Source organism: Carex rostrata, chromosome 18 (assembly GCF_964058835.1).
Source record: "Carex rostrata chromosome 18, lpCarRost1.2, whole genome shotgun sequence".
In the NCBI taxonomy this organism is placed as follows: Eukaryota; Viridiplantae; Streptophyta; class Magnoliopsida; order Poales; family Cyperaceae; genus Carex; species Carex rostrata.
The window spans coordinates 7248596-7260232 of record NC_135935.1 but is presented as its reverse complement, the minus strand read 5'-3'; positions in this window follow the sequence as shown (position 1 = coordinate 7260232).

Sequence of the window (11637 nt, the reverse complement as noted above, 5' to 3'; positions counted from 1 at the left end):
AATAAATAAAACCAAGCTTAAATATTTCAACGAAATAAGCAAATTGGACTTGATTTTTATAAAAAATAGCTCCACCGATTCTGAATTGGTGGAGACAGTTTACTATGCTTACTTTGTATGCAGTGGAGCAAAAACTTTTTTTGCTTCGGTGGAGCTGTTTTTAATAAAAACAAAATTCAGCGTGCTTATTTTGTTGAAATATTTAAGTTTGATTTTATTTAAAAAAAAATCCAGAATTCATATACGTATAAAAAGGGAGCAAAAGAGCAAGACGTTGACATCAGGACCCGCTACGATGGAGTTAGGGGCGGAGCCACAGAACTAGATTTTCGAAATATAGAGGTAAAAAAATATGTGAAAGTTAATTATATAAATTTTTTATAATTTTCGTTTAAAGAATGAAATCATAACATGACATTTTACTTAAATTATATACAAAAATTATGCATAAAAAAAAAAATAGATATCAATTGAGCGTTGTTTGTTATCTCCGCCCCTGGGTGTAGTACACGATTCAGGAGTTGCATGCCTCAAGAAAAGCGGCGCATCACCATTCGATGTCAGGTTTTTGATTTCTCGGCACTGGAGGGGCAAGGAAGCAGCGGAAATGGAGGGGTGGATTCTGAAGCTCATTCTATTAAGTGTTGTATCTCAGCTAGGGCTGGCAACGAGTCATCTCGATCCGAGCTAGATCAAGCTCAAGCTCAAGCTCGCGGCTCATTCGTTTTAGCTTTTAGCAACGAGCGAGTAATGAACGAGTTAATATTCAGATCCGAGCTGAAAAAGTGGCTCGTGGCTAATTTGTTTTGACAACGAGAGAGCTGAGTCAGCTCATGAAAGCTCGTGACCAAAAGTTCAAATATATTAGATAATGTATTATAAAGTAAATTACCATAATTTAAGTTTATAATTAACTAAATGTGTACATACTAAAATATTAAATCTCCAAAATTCATACAAACGTAATTGACAAAATAAATTCATGCATACTAAATTTACACAAATTCATACTTGTACCGAACTGGCTCACCAGTTCGCAAGCGAGCTAGATCCCAGCTCAAACTTGTTAATTTTGGATCAAGCTAGTGATAAGCTAGCTCGTTAATAGCTCGGTCCACTAACGAACGAATTATTAGCGAATAAGTTAGATGCGAGTCACGATCGATCCACGAGCTACGAGCTTATTTGCCAATCCTAATCTCAGCAGATATGCACCCACTAATTAATAAGATGGTTTTATGAACTTGGTTTGTAGGGAGGGTTTCTCGAATTCGGATCAGCCCAGGTACTTTGACAAAAGCAAATTACAAACGGACAGTTCATATTAGTCCTTTTATTTTGGTACGAATTTCAAAACAAACCTCTTATATTTTGATCTGACCAAAAATATTAATCTAATTAGTCGTCTGTTTGTAATTTGCTTGAGTCACGCAGGTATGTGAGAGGATACAGATTCAGGGTTTCTCCTTAATTATGCCTTTGGTTATTTCTGGTATTTTTGTTATTAATATTTACGCATGAGCTAGCAAAATCAGACTTTTAAATTATGAAATCAAATATATATTAAAAAATAATTTATATTAATTTATTTGTAAAAAATAATAATTAATTTTACATAATATTTTACTCTAAATTATATAAAAAAAAATTATAATTAAAAAAAAATAGGATCTATTAATTCTCATTTCTCCTATTTTAAATCGGCCCCTGAATTTAATTACGACTATCTTTTTTATTGGATAATGAGGTGTCATTTCTAGACTATACATACATGTAATTTTACTGCCGCAATTTTTATATATAAGAAAATTGAAAAATAAAATATTAAAAACGAGAATGGATCTGTGAAAATTTTAAAAACAGGAAGGGGTACATGACCCATGGCGTCCCTCAGGGACGCCATACCAAATTCAAGTCCGACGAAATTTTTTTTTTTTTTTTTGAAAAATCAGGGACGCCATAGCATACCCCAGCCCAAGAATTTCAGTAAAAAAAAAAAAAAAAAAAAAAAAAAATTAAATTCCAGGGACGCCATGGCATATCTAGTCCCATATACAAAAGCTGAAAATAAAACTTTACTTAGCGTTTTTCAGCTGAAATTTGACTTAGCGTTTTACGTGAGATTTGTATATGGGACTAGATATGCCATGGCGTCCCAGGAATTTAATTAATTTTTTTTTTTTTTTTTGGGCTGGGGTATGCCATGGCGTCCCTGGTTTTTCAAATTTTTTTTTTTTTTTCGTCGGACTTAAATTTGGTATGGCGTCCCTCAGGGACGCCATGAGTCGTGTACCCCTTCCTGTTTTTAAAATTTTCACAGACCCATTCTCGTTTTTAATATTTTCTTTTTCAATTTTCTTATATATAAAAATCACGGATTTTACTGAGTCTGTACGTAATGAATAAAAATTGAAATAAAGCGTCAAGAAGACTTGTAGAGCCGATTTTTTTAAAAATACCCACCAAAAAAAATATTTTATTAAAAATAACCAGACTTCAGCCAGATTTTTAAAAATAGCCAAACCGCGGATTTTTTCCGCGCTCCGGAATTTTTATAACGGGCCGCGGAAAAAATTCGTGCCCCGAAATTTTATTTTATTTTATTTTTTTTTTGAGTTTGGAGTTAGGAAAATAATGTTTTTTTGGAATTTTTTGTCCAACTTTACACCTCTGATTAACATATCAAAACACCTCCAAAAAGCATGAAAATTTACCGACATGTATTCTTGACTTCATAGAACAAGACTGTGAAGTTTTATACAAAATATCAAAACAGATATCTGACGATTTTGAGAAGCACTCCTTCAGCAGTTCGGGCAATTTTTGAGAGCCGATATCTGACGATCTGTTTTGATATTTTGTATGAAACTTCCCAGTCTTGTTCTATAAAGTTAAGAATGCATGTCGGTAAATTTTCATGATTTTTGAAGGTGCTTTGGTATGTTAACCAGAGGTGCAAAATTGGGCTCAGAAGCACTCCTTCAGCAGTTCGGGCAATTTTTGAGAGCCGATATCTCACGATCTGTTTTGATATTTTGTATGAAACTTCACAGTCTTGTTCTATAAAGTTAAGAATGCATGTCGGTAAATTTTCATGATTTTTCAAGGTGCTTTGATATGTTAACCAGAGGTGCAAAGTTGGGCTCAGAAGCACTCCTTCAGCAGTTCGGGCAATTTTTGAGAGCCGATATCTCACGATCTGTTTTGAGATTTTGTATGAAACTTCACAGTCTTATTCTATGAAGTCAAGAATACATGTCGGTAAATTTTCATACTTTTTGGAGGTGTTTTGATATGTTAATTAGAGGTGTAAAGTTGGACAAAAAATTCCAAAAAAACATTATTTTCCTAACTCCAAACTCCAAAAAAAAAAAAAAAAAAAAAAAAAAAAAATCCGGGCCGTGGAAAATATTCGCACTCGGAAAAAAAATAAAATTTGTTTTTCTTTTTGGGGCGCAATTTTTTTCCGCGGCCCGGAATAAAAATTCCGGATCGCGGAAAAAATCCGCGGTTTGGTTATTTTTAAAAATTTGGCTGAAGTCTGGTTATTTTTAATAAAATATTTTTTTGTGTGGGTATTTTTAAAAAATTCGGTAGTGGGGATACGTGCAACATAAGATATCATATGTGCGAGTACCATAGTGCAAGAAAAAAACTTAAAACACAAAATTAAAAGGAGGGTCAATGTTCATAGTACGTCTAACGTCTTATACAATAATAAGGGAATTACAAATTCATTCATCTACGAATCAATATTTAAAACTTTAATGTTGAAATATTTATATTTTAATATTCTTTTTCAAGCCTGCGTGAATTTTGGACAAACCAAATTACCAAAAGCTAAAAAGATAATATGTGGGCTGTTCTTTGTCGTCCGTTTATATAAAACAGGCCCAAGCCTTTTTCTAATATACCTAATTAGTGGGCCAATTCCTTTGGAAAATATATGGGCTGGGCCCAGCAGATATTGGGAAAAGGTAAATTGGTGGGATTAATTTGAATTACCCCAGTGTATAATTTCATGCACCTAAATCAAGTCATTACATAATTAAAACAGACACACACACACACACACACACACAATCTTCTCATCAGAATCAAACAATAACACATCCTGATGGTTGTTCATCATAGGCGGTGTTGACATACTGTACCGGCCTGTATGAGTTGCTCGAATCGTGGTATGGATGTACCATATTGGATGCGTCGCTGGAGATGTAGTATGGATGGTGTATATATGGGTATTGCTTCTCTGGCTCAGGTGGACCAACGCTTACAATTTTGGCATTTTTATTTTTCTTCCTCAGTGCCTCAATAATTATAACAGGGTCTACATTTCCCACTACTGTTAGTCTCCCCTTCTCATCTAATTTCATGGATTTGATTCCTGCAAAATATTTAAATTAATGAAATCTCAGTAAAACAACTTAAACCTATATATTTGTCAATTTTTTGTTATTGCTACGGACACAATGAAGAATTCATGTGCTAAAGAGTATTCATTTTAGATTAACAAGTGAAATTATTTAAAGGAGATTAACTAATTAAATTGTGATAAATCCAAAAGTATATATATATATATATATGTATACCATTAAGCTTGGCAACTGCTGTCATTATGCTACTGTTGGACCTGTTGGATGATAGAGTAACTTCCACCACAGTCTTCTGCAAATTCAGAATAAAAGAATTAATTTCAGCTTATTTAAATTAAAAGAAAATTTAGATGACAAATGATATATCTTCCAGTTGTTTAGTTTTTTTTTTTTTTTTTTTTTGTAGTTACTTCAAATAGATTTTTAATTAAAAAAAAATGGCCAGTGTCATCCAATAGCTATTAATGGATGAATGTATATCATAACTATATTAAAAAATAAACACCAATAAAAGTCTAGCATTATGGGTATGAGATTTTATTTTATTTTATTGTAGAGATGAGAGGCGCCAATGCTCTCAAATTATTAATTCACACACAGATGAAAATAATGTTGTCAAATGTGATATATGCGTGGTTCTTATTATAGTAGTACCAGAAACATATATATTTAGGAAATACAAGAAATCATTATTATCAATTTAAAAAAAATAATAATGAGATGAGATGTACTGCATATAACGGATCTCATTCTCAGAAAAAAAAAAATATATCAAATTGTTTTACCTTCATGATGAGTACTAGCTAGAAGGATCGTCTATAGATTGAAATTTAACTTTTATGTACGAGCATAATAATCTCCAAAGGTCATTATGTGTATTTATAGCCTTTTATGTACTGTCGGTATCCAGCATACGCAAATTGTCAACTTTTTTTTTTTTTTTTTTTCTTATAATCTTATATATATAAATCAAGATAAATACATGGAACCAGTCTTAAAAGCCCTTTTTGAAAAAGTGAATTAATCATAAGCAAAAGTTCCTAGCAATTGCAAACAAGTTTGTGAATATTAGTTACATATAAGGAGATGGTGTTTTTCTGCAGCAGTCTTCCACACCACAAGTCAATTGTGAATCATATAACTGTGATCGAGGTTTGCAGATTAAAATATATATATACACAACCGACCTATTTGCTACACGAAGTGTTATAGGAAAGGTGGTGCAGAAGAATTAGCTACATCGATATATCATAATAAAATGAAATAAAAAAGGAGGAATATATATATATATATAGAGGAGGGTTAAAATGCAACCTTCCAACGTATTCTTCATATTAAAATGTGCTTGGAAACCAAATTTTACATTTTTTGGAAATATTTTACTATTTTTTTAGAATTTTTGAAAATTATCACTTTGCTGAATTTTTTATTATTATTGAGTTTAATCAAAAATTCTGAAAAAATAGTAAAAAATTTCTAAAAAATATAAAATTTGGTCTCCAAGCACATTTTAATATGAAGAACACGTTGAAAGGTTCGAATCAACTATTTGAACTTTGAAAATGAAAATATAAGGGGAGGATGCATGTTAGGAGCACAAAAGGGAGGGTGCATTTTAACCCTCCTCATATATATATATTGACTTTGAATACGTCATATAATTTTGTGACGTGAATTGCTTGGTAGCTAAGGTACGTAGATGATGATTCTTAATTAATTAACCATTCGAATTTGCTTGTTGATTTCCTGGAACCCTAATTAATTAATTAATTAATTAATTATAACACGTTTCAATATATACGATGAATTGATCCGTACGTACGTAAGTGAAGCAATCATGTGAGTTGTGAGACGCGCGCATTCTTTTTGTTCGATCATTGAGACGTTGTTTCCGTGTTGAAATTAAAACTGGAAGAAACGGCGGGACGGGGACACGGTAATACCGCGCCATTGGCATCACAGTTAGTTTATTGTGTTCGCTAATGAATAGTTTCCATTAAAAAATGTGTCTATATATACCAGCTGTAAATTAATTAGCATTTAGCAACAATTAATTGACTTCATCAGAGGAGGCCCATGGGCCTAATAACCCAAGTAAACATAAAAAAATAGGTACATTAATAAATTAAGATTCAGTACATAATTTATTCTGTAGGTAATTAAGTTTAAGCAACGTCCACCGTTGCATCATGCATGACGTAATAAAAATTAAATCCAAATTAACCCCATTTTATTTCTACTACAATTATTTTTTTTATTTTTAAAGTATAACTAATTACTTTAATTTTTGGAGAGAAACTTGGGGTTAGCAACTTAATTAATTAGCTAGCATGCCCGTTGGACGTTGGTTAATTGGAAGTTTGGAGGCATAATTATATATCCTATATATAATTCCTAACCTTTAATTAATAATTAATTGTAGTGTACTGGTGTCATCTCTGAGATTGAGATCCAATAAAAACATAAAAAGATTGATCATGCATATATATACGATGAAAGACATATATATATATCAACAAATTAATCAGCAACCAACCTACGTATATATATATTATATAAGCATATATAGATAATTGATCAGCTAATTTCCAACCAATTTTTTTGTAGATGCGCGCAAATATATATTTACTTGTATAAGTCGGTCACTTGACTTTATTCGTGTCGTTCTTAATTAATTTATATAGTTTTTTTAGGAGAATGTTCTCTTCGAGCTATACAAATTAAACAGGACATCACACTGTTTGTTCTTTTTTTTTTGATGGTAGGTTGGCAATTGCCAGCCTACTATTTTGCATTGATAAAAAAATAATTACAAATGTTCAAACACCTCCTACATATATTACATTACTCAAATAAATGAGATATTCTACTCTTGAAAAAAATTAAGAAAACCGAGGGTTCATGCTCCTCTAAAACCCCTCATCCATTATCTATCCATAGCCTAACTTCCCTGATCGTTTCTTCTACGAGTAACCTAACTGTCTTTGTATTTTGATTGAAAATTCTACTATTCCGTTCTCGCCACAACGACCATAATCCCGCTGCCCAAGCTGTTATCTACACCAGCCTCAATTCTTCCATGTGCATAGCTCCTGCTCCTGCCCATAGTCTAACGTGATCGCTAACACTATTATGTATTGTACCCAAACCCAATTTGAGAAGCAACTGAATCCAGAATGATTTAGATACTGAACATTCCCAAAAAAGGTGTTTACTCGTTTCCACTTTCCACCATATGACCAGCACATAATACGCATCCATTGGTAACCTGGCATCCTCTTCTCCGTAGCATGTCTCTAGTTAATAGTTTATTGTGTAACATTACCCATATGAATACCCTTACCTTCGGTGGCGTCTTGGCCTTCCAAATCCTCTTCTGATATGGGCATAGTACTCTTGTGGTGTGCAGCATCTTATATGTCGAAGATGTCGAGAAGCACCCCGTAGGCCCCCATCTCCATTTTAGCTCCCCTAAATCTCGCTGTATTGTTGTTGATAGCCTGTAGAATGGTAATAGGCTGGAAAGATCTTTTACAAAGAAAGATTGATGTTGTCGTTCGCCTATTTGGTCAATTTCCGTGGTCCCATATAGCACTCTCAAGGCTACTGCCCAGCTGCTCTGTGTGTTCGGTTGCATAATCCAAATCCATTTCGTCAATAGAGCCTTGTTTTGTATTTTAAGATTTATGATGCCCAATCCTCTATTCTCCTTTGGGGAGCAAGTTTTTTTCCCAATTAATCAAGCAATTGATCGGCTTGCATGGTTGATTCCCCTTCCACAAAAAAGCTCGTCTGATCCCATCTATTCGCTTGAAAACCCATTTAGGGATTCTCAGTGCCTGCATGTAATGTAGCGGCAGTGCAGACAGTACCGCCTTAATCAATGTTAGTCTACCTCCGAATGACAATAATGCTGATTTCCAGCTAGCAACTCTCGCTTCAACTGCCGCAATTAGTGGCAAGAAATCACATTTTTTTGGTTTGTTTGCCGATAGAGGCAATCCTAAGTATCTAATTGGTAATTTTTCGACTTGAAATCCCAGGATACCTTGCAATGTTCCCCAAAACCTTTCTGAAACCGCCACCGGCACGAAGGCTGATTTATGCTTGTTTATTCTCAGACTCGTCAAGTTCTCATATATGGACAACACCAACGAGATAACCCTCAGAGTACGAGGGTGCCCCTCTGCAATGATTATAGTGTCGTCGGCATATTGGATCAATTGAGGTGTGAAATGAATCGGCCTCTGCATTTCCGAGGCCGCATTGTTAATCAACCAATGCAGTGAATCTGCCACCAAAATGAAAAGCATCGGGGACAACGGATCCCCCTGCCGCAATCCCCTGGCATGTTGAATAGACTCGGTGTACTTACCATTGCACTTTATTGTCGATGAAGAAGAGTTCAGTAACAATAGAACCGTTGAAACCCATTTCGGTGGGAATCCTTTCTCAATCAATAGATTTGTCAAGTAACACCAGCTCACTGTATCGAATGCCTTCTCGAAATCTGCTTTGAACAAAACCGAGGGGATTTTCCTCTTTGTACATGACGAAAGGAATTCCCTCGCCACCAAGAATGATTCCATTATTGACCTCCCCTTTATAAATGTTGTCTGCTTATTAGAAATCAGATCACGAAGCAACGGTTGTAACCTATTTGCCAAAATCTTCGTCACTATTTGCCAAAATCTGCTTATGAGAATACCATCACTATTTTAACGGTTGTAACCCTTTATTCTCAGACTCGTCAAGTTGGTTTAACAAAAATATGCCACAGATTTTAGTTAACTACAATAATATGTGAGTATCCGCGAGTGTAAAAGTGTTTAGTAGTGATGGTATTCTCATAGATACTCTCGTCTCGTTGTTAATGGCGGTACTGAGCATTGGGAATAACAATTAATTTATATTGGCTTAATTACTCTCATTAATAGGTATTTTTTACCCTCACAGATACTCACATATTATTGTAGCACGTTTTGAATAATTAAAAAAAAATACTCTTGATTTAATTTTTTACGCTACCAAATTAATTTAACAAACATCATACAAAATTTAACAATTATACAAGTTATTTTAATTATTCTTAGGTTTATGTTGTAGACTTAACAAACTTCTAATATATGTATATTATTCTGATAAATTTGTATATAAATTGTAATGGTTACAGACAATTTTGGTAAAGTTGAATTTGATTTAATTTAATCAAGTTGCAAACTAGTTCAGTGGTAAGTAGTAATATATATAATGAAATTGAAGTAATAGACTAGTGACTATAGGACAAGGACATACTGAAGAAGAGAATTGTATTATAAATGATCTTGGCGGGAGTTGTTAACAAATCGAAAATGACTATTACCAACCGTAGCCGTTTACAAACCCAAGAAATATATAAATAATTAGTGAAAATATTTAATCATAAAAGACAGTTTTACTTAGAAGAATAATTCCTTAATTCCTTTACACAAAATAAGGAAACAAAAATCAATTTCAACAAACCACCGCCCTCCCAAAATTTAACTAATATCACCCCCAACCGCTAACCCCCAAATGGTACTAAGAAGAACAGCTACCCACATCACAACTTCTTTTCTGAAACAAATTAAACTGTAGAACACTAACTACTTACCATACCATACATACAGAAAAACTTAGCTATATATATAGAGATGGGCTACGGTGAGTTGCGAAGTAAAGCGGCTATTTTACTTCACACTCATATTTTGTGATTTTTAAGTTCAAAACGTCGATCCGAACCGTTCATCTTGTTCTCCATATTGAAATGTGCTTTGAGACCAAATTTTACATTTTTTGGAATTTTTTTACTATTTATTAAGCAATTTTGAAAGTCGCTGATCTGATGGTCCAGAAAATTTTACTGTTTTTTACTGTTCACAGCAAAACAGCAATTTTCAAAAATGCTTAATAAATAGTAAAAAAATTCTAAAAAATGTAAAATTTGGTCTCCAAGCACATTTCAATATGGATTAAACATCTAACAGTTCGGATCGGTCGTTTGGACTTTCAAAATAAAAATATGGCGTGAAGTAGAAACGCGTTTTACTTCGCAACTCACCGTAGCCCACCTCTCTCTCTCTCTCTCTCTCTCTCTCTCTCTATATATATATATATATATATATATATATATATATATTTTACAATAGAAAAGTTCATCAGGAAATGATGCAGCCACTATACTGTGGTTCTTCATGCCAAACGACAGTGCCATACGGGGGCATATACGGTCCCCGGCTAGAGCTACATGAAGTGCAGCAAGGGACTATCTTCTTGGGTGAAGGTTTTTTTTCATCGGGTTTTTTGTCTGGCCCAACACTCTCGATCTGTGCAATTTTTTTCTTCTTCTTGAGAGCAGAGATGATACACACCGGATCCACATCACCCACCACTGTAAGAGTGCTCTTTTCGCCATCAATACTTAGTGACTGGATGCCTGTACGAGTTAGAAGGAACCATAAAATTAAGTAAAATGTGCATCAACATTAAGCATATATATATATATATATATATAGAGAGAGAGAGAGAGAGAGATGGACTATGGTGCATTGCAATGCATGGAGAGGTTTGTGCATTGGACCATAAATCTAAAATTCAAAATCCAAATGACCGATCCAAACCCTTCATCTTGTTCTCCATATTAATATGTGCTTGGAGATCAAATTTTACATTTTTCTGAATTTTTTTATTATTTATTAAGTATTTTACAAAATTGTTGATCCAACGGTGGCTTAACAAAACAGTAAAATCAGCAGCCACCGTTGGATCAACAATTTTGTAAAATACTCAATAAATAGTAAAAAATTCAGAAAAATGTAAAATTTGGTCTCCAAGCACATATTAATATGGAGAACAAGATGAACGGTTTGGATCGGTCATTTGGATTTTGAATTTTAGATTTATAGTCTAATGCACAAACCCCTCCATGCATTGCAATGCACCATAGCCCGTCTCTCTCTCTCTCTCTCTCTCTCTCTCTCTATATATATATATATATATATATATAGAGTACGGCTAATGCGCTTCCTCTAGCATATGGGCCGAAATGCTTCCGGTGAAAATTTGAAATTTCAAAATCCAAAAAGTCGATCTGAACCGTTCATCTCCTTCTCCATATTAATATCTGCTTGGAGACCAAATTTTACATTTTTCTGAATTTTTTTACTATTTATTAAGCCACTTTGAAAATCGCTGATCCAACGGTGGCTTAACAAAACAGTAAAACCATTGGATCAGCGATTTT